Source organism: Taeniopygia guttata, chromosome 2 (assembly GCF_048771995.1).
Source record: "Taeniopygia guttata chromosome 2, bTaeGut7.mat, whole genome shotgun sequence".
In the NCBI taxonomy this organism is placed as follows: domain Eukaryota; kingdom Metazoa; phylum Chordata; class Aves; order Passeriformes; family Estrildidae; genus Taeniopygia; species Taeniopygia guttata.
In genome coordinates this window covers 31400183-31420511 of record NC_133026.1, presented here as the reverse complement: position 1 = coordinate 31420511, position 20329 = coordinate 31400183, and the positions used below count along the sequence as shown (strand labels likewise).

At 38.0% G+C, this 20329-nt stretch overlaps 1 long non-coding RNA gene across 1 annotated transcript; it reads left to right on the top strand.

The window, feature by feature from the left end:
- Positions 1 to 13881: 13881 nt before the first annotated feature.
- Positions 13882 to 20046, top strand: LOC140682503 (uncharacterized). The gene is made up of 3 exons (XR_012054337.1): positions 13882 to 14291; positions 18381 to 18472; positions 19517 to 20046. It is a non-coding gene; the product is annotated as an uncharacterized lncRNA (long non-coding RNA).
- The last annotated feature ends 283 nt before the right edge of the window (positions 20047 to 20329 follow it).

Below are 20329 nucleotides of genomic sequence, written 5' to 3'. Positions count from 1 at the left end.
AACGTGCCTTAATTTACACTGAAACTCATTAGAAAAATACAAAAAATTTAAACCTCAACCCAAATCCTAAAACAAAACCGACACCAACACCAGAAAAACATTTAAGGTTATGTACATCCACTTCAGAAGATACTTCAGACATGTAATGCCAATGTTTAAGTTTCAGCTCCTGAGGAATGCAAGACCAACAAAGGAAAGTATCGTGGTGTTTCAAATGCCCCTCACTGTAAAAGGTCTCTGAATTAGGGTGAAAAGCATGAGGACTTTCCAAGGCTGTGTAGTTGAGGTGTGTTACATCAACACTTCAGCTGGGGTTTATGCTTCTACAGCAGATTTCCTCATTGTCTTCATTAAGTGAGCCTTTACTTGCTAGTCTCTCCACAGCAAATGCCTTTGGAGAGAGCGCACAGACCCTGGGATCAGACTAGAGCATGTCAGAGGTGGGAAAACCCCTAAACAATGAATAAGGAGATCTTCACATCTTCTGCACCAACTGCTTCCCTCCAAGTAGCCACTCTTGTCCCCACACTCATCATGGTGGGTACAGCTCACAGGCACTATCTCCATTAATACTGTTTCCAAGAAGGAATGAGTTAAGTTGATTTATATTACAATAATTTCTTGCATCTCCATTTTGAGCTGCTGCAAAGAACCAGAACAGGAATTGAGTTAAAGTCCCTGTTGGTAGTCTTTCTACTTTTCCCACCACTACAGCTGTCACCTCAGTGGATGAGAAAGCTTAGAGATAGTGCAGTGTTCCAGATGCTATTTATTCAGAGGATTTGTTTTTTGAAAAATGCTTAGTATCTATCTAATCTTTGTGCTTTTAGAAGACCAAGAGGTAAATGTGCTTTTTTTTTTTCTCTGATAATATGAAATTAAAAAAGGGGAAAGGGAAATGGATGGTAAACTGCTCCATCACTCATCATACCCCCTGTCTTCCGCCCCCTCCCCTCCTCAAAAAAAAGACTCCCAAACTATAGCACAAGTTTGAAAGAAGTTTTGAAAACAAGTTAATCATTTTGGGGTTGGGCTGAAGCAGTGCTTATGTACACTAGGAAATAAATGTGATAAACAAGAGCTGGTTCTTCCTGTATGTTGCTATTGGTGATTACTTTGTATTTAAATGTTTCAAATATAGAGATCAGCCTTTCACAGAATCCAAATAGGAAATTCAGCCGAACTCAATGACTAACTGACCCCTGTTAGTCATATGTCCTCTCTTCAGCAAATTACTAATAAATGCTTGTAGGAGGAATGTCAGACAAGATTGCACATCAGTGCCATTAGTAACTCTGGATCGTCTTTCTTATTCCATGGTTGGATAAGAAATGCTTTGTCATTTTCAGGAGTCATGTAGAAGTGAATTTCATATTCATTTACACCTCTTAGCAGAGATAACATGGCAAGTAGCAAATGGATCATCCTTTCAGCTGTGTGCTCCTGAGGGTTCATTTATAATAATTCTGGCAGTCAAGCATGCAGTCAGATAAAACTCCTCCTATTCCTATTCTGGTTTCATACGAAATTAAATACTGCCCAAACTTTAGGTCTGAATGTGTGTGGGCATAGATATACATATATGTACACAAGCATGAATTCCTCATCTTTATTGGTTTGCCTACTTTTTGTTCTATGTCATTTCAAATTCCCCATTATTAATTAAACCCTTTGGTATCTCCCAGAAAAGGGTGAGCAGGGGCTTGAAAGTTCTCTGTTGCTATTTAGCAGGACTCCTCAATCATAGCTGGATAAATGTCTTTAGATGTTTAGAGATGCTATTAGGTACCCACTGGGATCTAAAGACATGACTCAGTGACACCAAAATGTAAGGTCATCACATGTTTAATCTACTTCAGATTTTTTTTTTTTAAATCACATGCAACATACATCTCTGTTTAACCTTCAAAGCATCTTTTGTACACTTACACATTGCTCCCAAGTGTCTAGCACTGGCTATGCTTTCTGCTTACTGCCCTTTCAATATCATCTTGAAAAATAGGACATTAAAAACCAAGTAGACTTTCTGTTAGTAATATTAAAGTTCATGAGACTTCAATTTTTATATTCTGTAATTTCAAAATCTGAGCATATATTGCAATGTGCTTTCTTATCTTGTTCTTCAAAAAGATGAAATTTATCTTACATTACTACTATCACAATTGACTGCCTCCTTTATAGATGCGAAAGAATGGGTTGAAATAGCCATCAATAAGAAAATAGTTTAAAAATCTAGTTAAGTACAATGTAGCAATAACAATTACTAGCAGATGCAGTAGCCAAGAATGTCACTAAATTGGTGTAGGATGCTTCAGAAAAGCAAGCATTTAAATCAGTTACGCAGAGACAGAATATAGGTGTATGCTTTTGAGACAGTAGTGTAAAAAATAAATAGGTTTGATAGAAGAATAATTCAGAATGATTAATGAGGTGCTGAGCTGAAAATAAACTGGAGCAAGAGGTTGTCCCCTCATAGGAAGATTGTATGAGGGCTACAGAGAAACAGGGCTGTGGTGGTCCTTCAGAGGGGGAGGTGGCCACACAGTGAATCTGCAAATAAGTCATTCCTAGCATGTGGAGAAACCATGGCTAGAGAATACGCTGCAGCATTTGGCCTAAAGCAATGATCAGGCCCTAGTCCCTGGGATCAGAGGGCATTATTCCTAGTCCTCTCACTGCTGGAGGGGACCCTACACCTGGGATAATTTTTCTTATTTAAACCAAATAAGGAAAAACTGACTTTTTAAAAAGGTAATTTGTTTTAACTTTCCTGACCTAAGCAGCAGGGACTGAGTTATGTTCTATTTGCAAGAGAGAATCTGAAGAGAAGCTGATTTTGGTCAATAACTGTGCATTTCAGTCCTGGGTTTGTCTTAATAATACTGGGACAAATTTTACATGTGACTGTGCAAGTGCAGAAGCATAAGCAGATTATTCCAGCTGGGAGGTCAAAGGGGAATCGTACTTCCAAGCAGATACAGGATTTCCTTGGAGGGATCCACTTCATGAGTGTCTGGAAGGGAGGTGTCTCTCCTGTATCAGACTCAGTGGTGTTGCTTGTGGTTCTCAACACATGCAGCCAGCCAGCAAGGGAGAGCTGGGGCTTGAGCTGCTCATACCATCTCTTATTTATAGAATTAATAGTTCCTACCTTTGTCTATCTCTGCCACACTGTTACTGATTTACCAAACAGGCCATAGAAGGGTTTGAGATACTTTGCATGTGTTAATGATCACTAATGTTTTACTGTTGCATTTATTCCTGTAGGGTCTACTTCAGCAAATCTAGTGTGCATAATATTTTTCATTCAACTGAGATATTATGCCTGGTAAACTTCTGAAATCTCCCTTCACAAGGTAAAATAAAAGAATCTTTGTAGCCATCATTAAATGCCTTCTCCACAATATTTATGCTGCAATCAGAACAAAGCAAATGGGTGCTTTTGGCAGGGAAAAAAAAACAGTCTTAAAAAGACACAGGCTATTTTTGTTTTCTTACAAAGTATAAAATTCCTCAAAAATTACATAGTGTCACACAGCCTGCCATAGCTTATAAAAAAAAATGATGCACTGCCTTTAGTTTTATTTGGAAAATTACACTGTGTTAACTCTTTGTGTCTTTGAGGGCACTTCTCTACATTGCACAGTAAAGCTTCTTCCAGACAGATGTGTGCCATGCACACGGCTCAGAGTAACGCTGTGTGGAGATAGTCACTCTGGAAAGGTTGGTTCAGATCATTTCATCAGCACAGGGGCTGCCAGGGGCTGGGAGCCAGACTGCTCCTGGCCTGGGAAGAGGAGAGTTCTGAATAATGGGAAACTCGCAGCCACTGCTGCTGCTGCTGCTGCTGCTGCTGCTGCTGCTGCTGCTGGAGGAACGAAGCATGGCAGGAGTGAGGGAGGCTGCAAGGATGAAGCACATCTTTGATGTCTTTCTCAGAAGCATCAGCCAACTTGGTTTGTTTTTGTCTCTGGCATAAGTAGTGTAGGCAACAGAATAATTCTCAGTGCAGCAATTAACTGCTTGACTTGTCTGTGCTCAATCACTTGATTTACTAAAACGTGCCTGCAACAGAGCTCACTGACTCCAAGCACAGGTCTACACAAACAGCCTTCTAGATTTGAGATAGCCTGGCCAGTGCTTTCATGGGGATCTGTGCACCACACATCCTTGTATAGGTCAGACCTTCCCCCATACTCCAAAACCATGCATCTTTTAACAAAAAGCCAAAAAAAGACCTCTCTGTGAGCTTGGTGTTCAAAATGGGAAACCTGAAGACAGCCTCCTAAGAAACGTTTTAAAAACTCATCTTCTTGATATCCCTAATACAATTTAAACCTTCTATGAGGCAAAATTGTGAGACAACAAAGCAGACTCTAACTCTTAGATATTTTAATGAATTAATGAGCACCCTCCTGTAGACATTTGCTAGTCTTTCAAATAGCTAAAGAATAAGGTCAAGTGGTTTGGGACTACACTATTACAAACCAACGATTTCCAATCTTTGTCACAAAACAGAGTAACTTTTTAAGGACAGTCTCCCCTATAGCCAGTATTTATCTGGACAAGTATTCTTTCCCATATAAAATACATGGATGATCACTGCCTGTTTAAATTCCCATGATAAAGATGCCAAAAAGTATAGGTGAGAAACCCGTAGTGTTAATTTATTGTCCTGTTTATTACAAAGGAGGAAGGAGACCACAAATGAGATGTCTCTGCTCAGAGCAAATGTGGTTGCAAGAATCAATCCTACTTTGCACACAAAGGACTGAACTTCTGCTTAAAAGGCCATGTAGAAAATAACATTGGTTTGAGTATGCAAAGGAAACATTTGTAAAGGGAGGCATGATGTCTGCATCAAATATTTTCTTTGAAGGTATGTCTTGTTGGCAATGCTGGTAGATTCAAGTGGCATTAGCTGAAGTCTAATATTCACATCAAAGGAGTGTGTGGCAATAACCTCCTGTTTAGGGTGACTGAAGGTGGTATGAAGTGGATGTATTCAGCATGAATATAGACATTTATTGTAAAGTATAGAGTAATGGGAAAAATCCTCAGGACCATCTCCTTGCTCGTTAGTGTAGCCTTAGGCAGTGGAATCCAAATCAGGAATAACAGGCACAAAATGTAGAATAACTAACTGACTGTCCCTGGTAAGACTACCAGAAGCAAACCATGTTATGGCAATGTTGTTCTCCAGTCTGTCAGCTTCACCATACAACACTAAGACCTATTCCATAGAGAAAAATGAAATAAAAAATATTTTTATAAATGCAGAACTTGATCAAAATATAAAGAGTCACAGATTCAAAGATTTCATGCCTGTCCTAACCAACATATTGCAACATTTTCAGTTTCTCACTGATTTCATAAATCCAGTGCTCATCAGAACTTAGCAACAAAAAACTTAAAAGATTAATGTCTTTCATTCAAGTGGCTTGTGAGGCAGATGGTCCCAAAATTTTTATATATGAAGAGCCATTAAAAAAGTGCTGTTGTATTTTAACATCATTCATTACCTAATTTTAAATATTGAGTGACTGTATTCTAAAGTCAGAAATGAAAAAATCTGATCAAAACTGCATCTGTTGCCAAATCTCTTTGTTAGGGATATGCACATAGGAACTCACCTGCTGCCAGCAGGAACTTAGTCACTGAATATGAAAGAAAATGAGTGCAGCAAATGCAAACAAATGTCTCATCTAGGTCATTAGCTAAAGAGGTCGTTTTAGAAAAATAATCTTTATGTGTGTTATCAAGAAATCACTCAGATTTAAAATGAGCAATTACCGGAAAATATCCAGTGAAAGGCAGAGTAATTCCCCTAGCTGTCAGAGACTACTGGCTGTTCATACCAGCCTTCATTCTAGACCTCTCTTTTAATATATTTTCAAATAAATTCTTCATAAGACCTCCAAGGCTCATGAAGATGACTGAAGTGTGATAGACTGATTAGTGTCTTGCCTCCAACTTTTCATACGCCAACTTTTCATACGCCAACTTTTCAACTTTTCATTCTCTGTAATCTTTAGGACTATGAGTCTGGATTTGGGGATTTATTTTTCTCTCTTTGGCATCTCCAAAGCTGGGTATCTAAGTCTGCCCTTGTCACCCTTAACCCTTTTTACAATTAAGCAGGAGTAAAAGGTGATTCCAATGGGGATTTGCTCCACCTTAATGAAAATATTTAAATCGTGTGAAATAAATCCCTTCTGTGAACACTGCTCCTCTTTATCTTCTCTAGCTTTAGAGGAAACCAGGAACAATTGTTGTGGACTTCAGCATCTGTCTCTGAGACATCTACAGTCATATGAGATGAATCTTAGCTTGTAAGAGAAATATTTGTCCCAATACCAGCTGAGGTTACTACACAATGTACTGCTTTGGGGACCTGGTGGTGTCTGGTGAAAATTACTAGGAACCAGAACAAAAACCCTGGGTCCTCATATTTGTATTGTAATATTTGTATTTGTATTTGAATCACTGTGTACTTTGTTGCAGACTACCTGCCCACCAAAGACAGCTGGGAAAAGGATCGTGCATGGAGCAGCTATGCCAGCCTGTGTTTGTTTTCTCTGCACCAGCCCTTATGGCAAACAGAAAATGTGGTAGGGGATGATCCCAGATTCTTTTTAAAAAATCAAAACACAAACAGAGGTAACAAAACTGTTTGAAAAAAGGAACCCTGGTCAAAATCTGAACCAAACTCTGGTTTTATTTATGTTTCTGCAGATCATGGCCAGGACAGAGATGGTGGGATGAATGCCTCCCAGAGCAGACACAGTTGTACATACAAACAGCTTTGCAAAGTGGAAGAAAGTGATCCCTACCTCTGTGTCCTGGGTTCTCTCCTGCTTCAAATTCTTGCAGCTTATGAGTGTTTGTTATCAGTTACATTACCAAAACAAGCACTGCGATTACTTCTTTATATATCAATAAAGACATGTCTGTACTACCTAAAAGCAGAATTGCCAATATTCCTGTTGGCATGATGTCTGACATCAAGTGGGGCAATAACCACACAGAAACAGAGGAAATAAAAAGAATCTTTTTTTAATAAAAGTCATTGTACTAGAGTTGGGGAGATTTAAATGAAAGGAATACTTTTCAATCCAAGCAGAGCCGCTACACAACCAGCCCATTTTTTGCTGTACTTTTTTCCTTGCAGTCCATTAATGATTTGGCATGCTAGTTTCAAGAGAAAAGGGGGGTCTCAATGGGAGAACAGGTCATAAGTGGGATAACTGTGCTGGGTGCTGCAGATATTAACCTCTTCCTTAAATATGGGAAGAGCAAAATTCATGCAATGTGTGTGAATTAGAAAAAACAACACAGTGCTAGGGTAGCAGGACCTTTTCTACCTTTTGTGTAACAGAAAGGAATTACCTCAGAAGAGACTTAACCTGCAGTCCATGCTCAGGGAATATTCACTCCAAAATTTGAACATGTGGAGGCATCCAGAAAGAGAAGGGGTAGAGCTGTGATTTTGGGCAAACATGGGGTTCAAACCAGGGTTTTACTAAGGGTGATAGACCTCTCACTCTAGTCTTTTTCTGAACACATGTTTGAGTGGTTTATTTTAGATTTACATCTGCTCTATATTTTTATAAAAAATAAATCCTTCACAATGGTGGTGGTGGTTTTTTTTTTTTTTTATGAAAGGATATGGTTAATAATAATGGTAAGTGTTAATAAATTCAGTCAACTCCTGTGCAACGGACATAATGCTCTTGGCATCCCTGCAAGAAACAATGCAGAACAATTATGAGTCATCAAATGTATTTGTCAGAGGATTTTGTGTGGTAAAAAAAAGCCTGTTCATGTTAGCATAGTGCTGAAAGACAAGGAGTGAATTATAGCTTGGAAAGTGATGGGATAGATATAAAATCCAAGGGTCCAGAGGCCAACTGACTATATAGACTCAGCTGGAGACAGAAAATACATGTTATGTATTTTTTCAATGGATTCTTCCATTTATCCTGTTAAGAAGTAGTGACTCCCCAAATCAAATGTGAGTTAGGCTAGAATTTTAATCATACTAGAAATGTTGCCACTGCAATTGGTGTTTGAAGCTCTTCTAACTGATAGTTATGCTATTTGTTCTACTGTGAATGCAGAGAACCAGCGACACAGAAACAGGAGCTGTGGATAACAGGAGAGGCACAGTGGCATGCAGGCAACTCTGTGAGAAGTTCCTGATGAAGTGGTGCTTATGTGTCCTCTTTTTGTGGATGCTGGTGTCAAGGGGAATCCTGGACCTGTTCTGATAACCTAGAGTTTACAAGCAGCATTCTCAGAAACCTTAAATTTCCTTTTGTCATTGCCCTGATAGGTCTCTCTAAAGGTACAGGCCGATGAGAATCTGTCTGTTGGCATTCTAATATTAGTTACTAGGAATAATTTAGGGAAATTAGGCAATTCTTTATGGTATAGTGGAAGAACTTTATTACTCTCTTTTATATTTTTCTAGGAAAAGAAATGTGTCTGCAATTGGAGATTTTTTTCTTATTACAATGAAGACATGAAATAAGCAAAAAAGCAGTTTTGTATGTACCTTCAGGGTTTGAATTTAAGATAACTAATGAAGAATTTGAAAACGCCTGGATTGATTTCCTTCAGACATGTAAAGGTACAATTGAACATGCTGCTGTGATATAAATGGAATAATATTAAGAGTTTTTTAAAAATGCATGGTTGTTAGTATTTTTTCTAATCCATTGAAATCTGATTTGCCATTTCCAAACATTTTACAGTACCTCCAATTGTGCAGGAGCTGAAGTGTTCAATGTAAGAACGTCACCAAACTTGAATTTTCTCGCTGTGGTGGAGGTTGGATACAACTGGACAATAAGCTGGGAATGGCCATGAAGGGAACTGAAGCCTTTTCAAAAGAGGACTGGATGAAAAGCTCATGAAACAAATCCTAAATAATTTGTCTTCAGCTCTCTCTCTCTATATATATATCTATATATAATAAACTGATACAAATTTCACCTTCTCCTTTGTAAACATGCATGGTCTCTGGAGCTCCTTCATAGTCTTTCACTTGAGTGGTTGGATGGATGAGTGGTGTGGTGATGGCATCAGCCAAAATTCACCAGTGCTGAGTTAACACTCGACTTTCACGTGCAGATTTGACTTCCTTCAATGAGAACACATGCCATGCAGTCACATTCTGATTTTGCTTCTGACAGTGTAAATTACCAGACCTGAAGGTACTCCTTGCTAAATATAGTGTCTGGCAAGAATATGATTTTACTTGCAAAAATTAAACTTTGAATAAAGACCAAAACATGTTGTTAATAATCTTCTCAAAGGTAAAGAAAACTCCAGCATGCCTAAATATAAGCAGAGCAGCAATTTAAAATACCTTATTTGTAGTAAAACTTTCAGTAACAATTTTATTGCTAAAAATGTAATGATTTATCAGACTAATTCAGGTACTTTTCAGTACTTAAAATCACATAATTTTTTGTTCAAATTGCCAAATATGCATAAATATGATACTTCAAAATTTATAATAGTAGAAAGAATACTAAACTTTCTGGTACAAATACTTTACCTAAAAAAAAAAAAAAAAACCAGGGAAGAAAGGTCAGCAGCACCTAACTGTTTTTTCAAAGAAATAATAAATACAAACATTCTGCACAATAGTACAGTAGTAGCAGATGTGATGTTATCAGGATTTGACAGTATTTTCACATAAATTATTGTGTAAGCATAGTTAATAATTATGTACAGGTGGTCAGCCACCTGTTTAATTCAGTTTCAAGCTGATTTACACAGCTTTTAAGGTAAACAATCCCCCTCCCTCCAAAATTACAGTTTTGCCTGTGTATCAACTAATGTGGACAATTTTATTTCCCTTCACTTCCCACCACCCTGAAAAAACACGAGAGAAAGTTGCAGTTCTACTCCCTCTTTACAGCCTGATTTTTGCTGCCAAGTTGTAAGAAGTGCCATTATACAGGTAGTAACAGATGGTTCCAGCCCCTACAAAATTTTTTTTTACTTACCATGTGAACAGTGGTGATCTCATCACTTGTGCTTCTCCACTGTGCCTCTAGCTCCGTGTTTCTGGTAGTACACTGTGACCTGTGAGAAAGACGAGCCCCACTTGACAAGCAAAAACTCCTCTTCTGCAGGCCTTATGAAACCCAAATACTTTTAACATAAAAATCCTGGTTATTGCTTGGGTAGCCCTGGCAATTATCATATGGAAGTTGTGTAAGAAATGCTTACAGATTTGCAGCAAGGTGAAAATAAAGAAGCAAGCTCAGCATGCCTGCAGGTTTGGATCCCAGCATCTACGAGTTCAGTGCATAGTTATGCTTGTGCTAATATGTGAGGAGAAATTATTTTTCACCCTACTTTTGGACAGATTAGATCTGCATTTCAGTCTATTTTTTTCATCTTGTTATCTGATTGAACTCTGGAATAGTGATTGTACCCTGGAATAGCTTAGCACTGTCACTGACCCTCCTTGTTTTGTTAGGGTTTTTTTGTCCTTTTTTTTTTTTTTTTTTTTTCAGAATTCTTTTCCCTTAACTTGAGGTGAAGGTCAAAAATGGATAAACAGACCCTGTTCCTAACAGGTATACTGAAATCTATCAAAATATCCAGAGAATTGTTAATATTATTAAGCCTCTTCTGAATTAATTACTACATATCCCCTACTTGTTTTAGGGCTATCAACAGTCTTTTTAACTTGTGCCCTGAGTACAAGGGAGAACTGGGAGGCACATTTCAGGGCTACGGGAGAGATCCACATTCTACAATGTACCCCAGCCTCTACTTTATCTCAGCAGCACATTTTTAATTTATTGCCATCATCTCTGTTTGTTACCATTACCCAAACTCATCCCTGCATTTACCAGCTCAGGTGGCTGCAGCTTGCCCATCCTTGAAGCTGGTCTTCACAGTTCACTTGCTGGTGGGGACTTCAAAGGGCCAAAATATTCCCCTTCTTTTCATCTCTGAAATCTTCCTCTGGCACTGAAATGAAAAATATAAAACTCAACAAAAGGAGAGTCAAGGCACGTTTTCCCCGGTCCCTTATCCAATTTTAAAATCTGCTGAGGTAGGCAAGGTAAAAGTGCAACTTCTTAAAGGTTGTGAAAGATTTTTTTTGCTGTGGGTCTCTATTAACATGTAACAGGAGATGAGTCCTTCCTTTAGAGTTGGATGTTGCACTGCTGACATAGACTAAGAGAAAGAAAAAAGCATCCATCTGTTGATTTAATACACATATGGAAAGAAAAAAACCCACATTTGCCATTCAGTTTTATAACACTGGCCCGCATGTGGAAGGTGATGGTGTGGGGTCTTTGGGGAACAGGGTGAAGATGTGACCATTTGCAATATAATGCTGTTTGGACATGAGCTTTACCTCTCTGCCCACCATCCAAACTACCTGTGTGGCTGGGAGCTGGCAGGAAAAGCACAAGTCTCTCACAAAAGGGGAAGAATTTGGCAGAAACATGAAATAAAGTGGTTGACAGAATTACAGGAATTACAGAATTACAGATGTTTTAGTATTCCTCATTCAGGTTATGGGGTAGGAATAGGGACAACATGTGATTAAGGAATACATCCAGTGTCTGAATGATGGGCTGATCTAAAAGGCTTTTGCTGATGCAAAGTGGTGAATGAGTGGTGATGACAAGTACATTTGTCTTCTGTTTGCTTGTTTAGTTTCCTGGAGGGTCCCTAAGGGTTATGTCTGCCTGATATTTTAAGAGTTCATCCAGAACTCTTCATCTCCATGTACCCAAGAGCAGATATTGGGTGTCACCTGGAGTTTTGAGCTTATTCCCCAGGAAAGTGGTAATAGCAGCAATTCATTTGCATGGGGTTGAACAAAGGTAGAATTTTACTTGAGTGTTTTGTTGTTTTGCAAAGAGTCTGAAATTAATTTTCATGGTTAGAACTGGATGTAAGCACCTTAGGTTAGTGTATAGGTAACAGGGGTTGCCTATTTTATTGCAAGCTGTTAGCCCTGTAGAGAGGGTGCAAGATTTTTTTGATTGTAACCTGACTATCATCTTAATGTGTCGTTTACCTTACTGCTTCTCCATCACTGCTCCCTGTCCAAATATTAGCAGGTGTGTTTATGCAATTATAAATACAGCACCGCAGATGATGTTCATGGCAGTGGTCACTTAATGAGGGAAGTTATTTAATTGAAATAATGAATCTGAGTAAGTTCCTACTCTGATGCGATCTGACAAAAATGATCATAGGATAAAATTGCTGCTTGCTGATCCCCACCTATCTTACATCTCAACTTGATGCAAGATTGAGGCAAACTGCACCAATTTACTGCTCCCAACTGCCTGATAATGGACACTTTGCTGTGCACTCTCCCTTCATTACAGCACAGGTCATGGCTGTTAACAGGGCTCTTGCCACTTTTGACAGATAGTCACTACCAAGATGAATGGCACTAGCCACATGACCACTTAGTACTATGCTTTTCCTCTCTAGCACCTTTAAAGCACTTATATTTTTTAAAAACTCACTTCATCCTTTAACTGTTTATTAACTAGGAGAATCAATAGGAATCTGCTGAAACTGAACTCATGCAATTCTTCTAAACTTAATTGGGCGCATCACTATGAATATATCTGGGCATTTGTTGAATGCCAGTAGTGAGAGATTCATTTAAGCATTTATTTTAAATTCCTTAAGGCCTTTCAGACAATTTGCTCAGATTTTCTGTGTGTACTCTAGTGCCAGGTTTTACAATGATTAAAGGTGTAAGAGCTCCAAAGACTGAATCATAATACTAATTGCCAAATTTTTGGCCATTTTAATGAAAATATTTGTGCTTGAATTTATGGCTTCTTGAAATGCAAAGTATTTATATTTTTCATATTTCCTATATCTGCTTTTAACACTGTCATCCTAAATATTAACGATTTTATTTTTAGCAAATTTATGTTTTACTAACAAACGTGGGAAAGCATACTTTAAGCATGCAGATGCCAAGCATTTAACAATTAAGTTGCTTAGGTGCATTCAGTTGGCTAAGAAAAATTTTTTCTGAGACAGTGCAAGGCACAGTTTGTATTTTTTGTTAGGTCACTGCATTACATGACAGATCAGTATACAGCATTTATTTTCAAAAACAGTAGGAGTGATTAGACAGAGAAAGTTTTTTAATAACATGTATGCCTGTGCTTTTTTTGCTAATGCTAATTTTTATTGAAATCACCCAGAATCCATAGTTATGGAAATCGAAAATTTGTTCTTTGTATCAACCAGGATGCTTTATTCCTGGCATGGAGTGGGCCAGGAATAGAAGCTAACAAAAGAGTGATCAGCCGAAAGAGGATTTTTATGCTGAAGGTCCTACAAAATCTGAAAGTCTTCCTGGTAGTGGTGATAGAGTGAAAGGACTTTCTTGAACCAAAACCATCAGTTGGTTGGCAAGCATATGAGAGGTAATGGGTGTGCCGGGAATATCAAGCTACTTTCTAACAACCAGATCCAAAAATTTTTGTGAAACTTAGATTTTATCACAATTCTCATGGAAATTCTCTGACCAGATTTAGGTTACTGCACCTATGAGCACCGTTTTAGGCAGTAGCAAACAAGAAACTACACCTAATTTGCACACATATGTTGATGAGCCTTGAATGAATTGAGAAGCACTCAGTTCCTTTAGGCTTTTTGGCAGATGGATGGAAAAAAGGCAGGAACATGAGAGAAGACCAATGCATTATGCAATTTGATAATTTTTTTTCTTTTTGTGATATCTGTTTTCCACTTCTTTGTTCAGCCTATGTATGTATCTCTGTCTTCCGATTTTCTGTTGTGCTTCCTCCTGTACAACTAGAGTTGAGATAGAGTTGAGACCCCAAAAAGAACATACTGTTACACTTGTGCAGCCAAGGAAAGGAAGCTCCTCCTTTTTTTCTTCTTCTCTCCTTTCTCCAAATTTGAAGGAATAAACAGAAGGCTGGGAACTTAAGGTTCTCTTTCATTACCTTAATTCAAGGTATAAAAGTAAAGTTTTGTGACTGCATGTCCAAGAGCCAACTACACTGTAAATCTTTCTTTCCTTCACACACAGCAGGCAGTGGTTGCTTGGATGACAAAAGTGGGTATAGAGGAGAGTACTCATAAAAGATGGTGACATGGACTGCTAGGAAGTCCTTTCAGCACGAAACGTGAATACTGCTCTCTCCTGTCCAGATCTGCAATTCCAGAATGATGTCCAGAACCTGCTTCTTCCACCTTTGTGTTCAATGTGCCAAAACTGCTGCTTGATCTTCAAATGGGAGGTGAGGTTTTTTCTGCTTTGGTAGAATGTGTGGAGAATCAGTATCTTCTATCCCTTTGGCATAGATGTCTAGTGGATTTTCACACCCTGCCCTGTCAGCTTCTTCATCTCCTGTGCTGGCCTGTGCACCTCAAATCCCAGCTGCTGGTTAAAGGAGAGAGGTATGGGAACTCATGTGCTATAGGCCAGACCACATTTTATGGCTTCAATTACACTCAATAATTGCACACTCAGCAAGACTTTTTCTTCAGACTATAAACAAGAAAATTCACCCAAGGAAGTTGTGATTCATAGGATCATAGAATGGTTTGGGTTGGAAGGAACCTTAAAGATCATGTAGATCCGGCGCTCCTGCCATAAGCAAGGACACCTTCCACTAGAACAATTTGCTCAAAGTCCATTCCTTTGGCCTTGACTCCTTCGTATTTTGTTGTTAAGAGAAAAGTACTTTGAGTGCTTCTAAAGTGTTTTTAATATTTTTTTATTATATTAACACAAGGAGGTGTGGTGTTCCTTGATTCTATAGGTTACTACAGTGTCACTACCAAGTGAGACTACTGCTCTAAAGGCAGACCTGTATCCATGGCAACATGTATTTTTCAACATGCATATTTTCAAACATATGAAAGGACAACCCCTTTATATAATATTTGTGCTTCAACATAATCGTGTATCTTGTGACACATCAGCTGAGATGGTCATGATCTCCCTGTGGGTGCTGCACACTCCGTCTGTCGCGCACGGCCACCCAGAGCTGCCATTTTGCTTGTCAAGGCCTCACATTTGTTCTTTTCTGTTTTGTTTTTCTCCTTAACCTGAAATAAATACCACTCAGATGGAAAGCACATGACTGCTCTGTGTGCATGGAAAAATAACCATAACAATTATTATGGCTTCGATTAACAGCAACAGTGACCTGGGGGTTGGGCATTTCTCCAGTGTGAATGATCGCATGGGTTAAGGGCCTCCTGCTTGACGTTGGGTCCTCAACTCTTTCAGCTGGTCATTAAAAAGCAGAAAAGCCAGCTCTCAGGGCCATTATTGATTAATTAATGCAGACTATAAAACAATTTTCATGTAGTTTTGTTCTATAAAATCTCCATCAATTGCATAGCAACTCTGAATTGAAAAAAATCATGGAAACGTTATTTTGTATTATTTATTAATTTGCCTGCTTAATATGAATACATAATTAATTATACAGAACGATTTTAGGGAAAGATCTAATAGAAATAATTACACTGAACTCACAGGCTTTCGGGGTTGCAAGAAACTGTCACTCAGTTTACACACAATTAATGTTTTTCACTCTGTGTAATTCTTGATCATTTCACTATGCTTTGCTCTTGACAAACAGTCAAATTATGTGATTACAACTGCTATTAGATTTACATTGCATTGTCTAATTCACTTTGCCTCATGAAATTAGATGAATTATTAAACACATAATCTGTTATTCCCTATTAAAATTAATTGATTTTCATGTCAGCTTAAAACTAATGAATTGTCTAGGGATATTCTCATAAACCTCATCAAATAACAGAAATAATGTTTTATTTCTCATCATTTCTGATAATGATCTTTAGAATATGATACCTCTGTGCTTTCCTACATAAGTAAACATATACAGATTTTTCAGCAGTTTTCACTGAATGTTTTTAGTTGTTCTACATCCATGGAAAAAAAATGGAAAAGGAAGGAAGGAAGGAAGGAAGGAAGGAAGGAAGGAAGGAAGGAAGGAAGGAAGGAAGGAAGGAAGGAAGGAAGGAAGGAAGGAAGGAAGGAAGGAAGGAAGGAAGGAAGGAAGGAAGGAAGGAAGGAAGGAAGGAAGGAAGGAAGGAAGGAAGGAAGGAAGGAAGGAAGGAAGGAAGGAAGGAAGGAAGGAAGGAAGGAAGGAAGGAAGGAAGGAAGGAAGGAAGGAAGGAAGGAAGGAAGGAAGGAAGGAAGGAAGGAAGGAAGGAAGGAAGGAAGGAAGGAAGGAAGGAAGGAAGGAAGGAAGGAAGGAAGGAGATGGAAAGAGAAAGAGAGAAAGAGAGAGAGAAAGAGAGAAAGAGAGAAAGAGAGAGAGAAAGAGAGAAAGAGAGAAAGAGAGAAAGAGAGAAAGAGAGAAAGAGAGAAAGAAACTTACTGGGTAAATTGATGGTAAAATGAGGTAATGTCCTCCTGAAACTAAAGTGCACAAATTACGTGACCTCTTTAAGTGCAGAAAACTGTGAGCAGTAGCTTCTGAGAGAGACATTTGATGCATCATTCCTCACAGTATTCATATTTCAGGGAGTGGTCCAGTTGTGTCTGAATTTACAATTAATTTTATTCATTAGTCAGATGTCCTCTCCTTATCTCATCTCTCTCTCCAACTTCTTTTCTAGTTGGTTACTTTAATATTGCTGAATTCAGCTGTGTGTTTGGTAGGTTTGACTTCATTAAATTCTTATAGATATGTACAAAACCCCATTCAGCTCTTTTGTCTGTAAGCAGCTCCATTGCTTCATGCAATGCAATTCACCAACTCACTTCTAATACTCCTGATTGCAGTGCTCATCTAGACTAGTGGCACTGGCATCAAACAGTGGTCTCCAGTGTGTAGCATTGACACAATAGCTTCCCAGGGTTTTGAGAAAGCTGCTAATTTCACCTTTCAGCTGAGATAAAGCACTTGCAAAACTGTAGCAGTCCAACAGAGTTCCACAACATTAACGTTCCTAGGATTCCAGTTGAATAGACTTTCTCTGATTTATTCCTTTCTACAGCTCATTCCCATTTTACGCATGTGATTGCTATTTACAAAGAAACAAACATTATTTATGCCTTACATTTTAAAAATCTTGAAACGTTATGAATTCCCTGATTTCTTTCTAACTCTGACTTCTAATGCATTTTTTGGCTTTTCTTTCTTTCAAGTCTCAGAGAAATGATTTCAAACAAGCCCAATTATGCTTTCTTTTAATGTCTTTATGTTTCACTTCAATAGAAAAAATGTAATAGCATGATGAAAATTAAAAATGTTTGAAGGAATAAAAATAGTGTTTTGCTATTGTTTTCATAGACTTATCATGCATAAACCTATAAATATGTCTAAATAATATTTATAGTATAATGTTAAGCAGTTTGCAAAGCTTATTGAATTTTACCCTGCATTAGCAGTTTGAATTTCTTGGGATTTGAATTCAAACAAGGAGGAGTTACAATCCTTTTAGAAATGTTTGGCTGAATACATAAAGTGTAGTGCAATGACAGAATGAAAATGCCTGTGGTTAATCTGTATACTGATATCCAAGCTAAGGTTTTGTTTATACGCTTCTTTCAGACTGCTGAAAGATATGTTGAGTTAAGGGATGCTGATTATTCCTTCCAAAGCCAATTTGTCTGATCTGCTGTCTGGCGTGGGTATCACAGCTATTCTTTACAACTATTATTATCATAGGATACAAATACTTTTTGCATAAACTGCATCATAAAATGAGTGACGCTGAGACACTTCATCAAGTCCCTGTGAGTCCTTCACAAAGGTCATTATCACAGAGTTCTGCTAATAGGAAAACCTAAATAAGACATTTATTTTTCATTTTGTTTTTCACTATCACTCCCCATTCAGTTGTGGTAGAAACTCTCCACTATTTCATTTTCACCAAAAGCCACACTGTAACTTGCAACAGTTTGTCCTGTAGTGTTGCAAAAGGGCTCCATCTCTGCGTTCTGAGCTACATTGTCCTGGATAAACACAACTGGGTACTGGCTCCTTAAAGACCTTAAACCATAGGATGAAAGACCTGGCATTCTATGCAGAGAAGAAACTACTTGCCATACTCTCTGTTTTGCCCAGGGTCAGCCAGATCTTGCTGATTTGTCACCTTTCCTATTTGTTCACAAGCGTGCTGACTCCTCACACACAGTGTGTCTCATTACGAGACTCCTGTCACACCTAAGTGGCAGACTGCTGTCAGTGAGGTCTGTCACCTCTCTGTACAACGGTGTGTGGTCTCCCATGTTCACTGGAGCAGGGCAGGGACAAGATTCACACCTATAGAAAAGGTTCCCATGGGATTTTCAGGGCCTTTTTTCACACATTGCGCTTTTTCTCTCCATTTAGATGTGGTGAAACAGATGTGGTGTGTCAGGTACTCCAATGGCCTTGAAGACAGAAGCCAATAGTGGTTTGCAAGAAAAATCTGAGGGGATGAGGTAGGTCACCACAGAAGTCACCAACATCACCAAAGTTATTTCCACTCTGCACCCTTTCCTACAGCTGAGGGGCAGTTGCTGTCTTGTGATGACCGTGTTTGGTTGAAGCCTGAGAGACATTTCTCAAAACACAGACAAAAAACTTTCCACAGGAGCTGTGACCTCCTGGGAGGTGAAATAGGCCAAGATGGTTAGTCCTTGCTGACTCTGTTTTCTTTGGACTCCATCTCTTTGCAAGTAGTGGGACTAGCCCGGGGGTCACATCAGGTCTTTCCCCAGACTCAGCCCTAGGGCAGGAAGCAGCCACTGGACCTGACCCATGAGCCCGCTGAGCCAGGGCTCTCTCTCAGCTTGTAGGAGGTGAAGACTGTCACTGAAAAGCCTGATGTCTCTTCCCAGGGAATAGGAAATGAGAGAGAGAGAGAGGGAGCTCAAGAAATGGCCTGAAACCTTCACCTGTAGAAAGGATGAGGACTGCCCTGAGTCCCAAATCTGAATTTAGGGATTACAACACAATCACTATTCCCCCATAAAAACCCTACCAGTCTCTACAGTGGAATGTGGTATTTTCATAGCTCCAGATTTGGGGGGATGTACCCACCTAATAAAGCCATTAAAAGAAAGTTCTCAAAGTCAACACAGCAGACTATAGTTTATACATTATCAAGGTCCAAATAATTTTCTTGGTATTACTAGATAATAAGCTAATAACAAGATAATAATAAGAAAATTAAGATTCCACCTACCTAGTAGCATTCCAGCAGCAGCAAAGCTCCAGGGAAATAAGTCTCTATGAAAGATACCATTCAAAATATGTTTATTACAACATTCTTGTATTTATTAAGAACAATACAAAAGCCTCACTTCATATCAGTGATTTCAATCTTTATTTTTCTTTAATAATAATTTCTTTAATAATTTTGTGGTCAAAAAGAAAAGTATCCTTAGATTATTTATTATTTATTCAGGAAATATGTGTATAATAAATTCAATAAGTATTTAATAGATGATTAATATTACTATTTATTATTTGCATTGCTTTAGCTTTTACAATGATTATTTGCTGAGCTGGAAATGACAAATGGGAAAATAATTCTCCTACTAATTTCAACAGTTCCATCAGTCTGGTTAGTACAATTTCTTCTTTCATTATATTGGAAAATAAAGAAAAGCCACATATATATTTATTTATAGTTATATTTATATTATTTATACTTTTGTATATTTTATATATATATATGATTTTCGTGAAGTGGTGTCAACAATGAAATATTGTTGTTTATTAAAGAAAGAATATAAAATTAAATTTAAAAAACTTTGAAAACTAGGATAGAGGTATTCAAAGCCAAATTCTATTTGACACCAGTTTTAGTTCTATGTAAGCTTTATTGAATCTTTTGGGATCATCCTGAGTCCAAAATGCCATGCAGAAATAAGTCATGTGGCAGTTCCAATTACTAAGGTGATTCCTTCAAGAATGCAAATTTTTGTTTTAATTTGAGGTAATTTCTTTGTGTGCAGAGTGTAACCAGTTAATCAAGAAAAGGTAGCATGGTGGCAATTTGAAAATTCTACAGCAGTGAATATTCAAGTGTTAAACAGTGAGGTGCAGACTGAATGTTGGCTTTGATGCCAATAATAATATATAAAGGAAAACAAATATAAAGCTTTAAAACCTTACAGATGTAAAAATATATGTACTTTGCTGTCAAAACCAATTGGCCAAGTAAAAAAAATAGAAAAAAAAAAATCTTCATACACACCCAAATGCATAAGCTTGCAAAAAGAACAAAGCCTGCTATAAATATTCGAAGAAGCCAATAAAAAAACTAGGAGTGGTTAGTTCTCTGGTGTAAT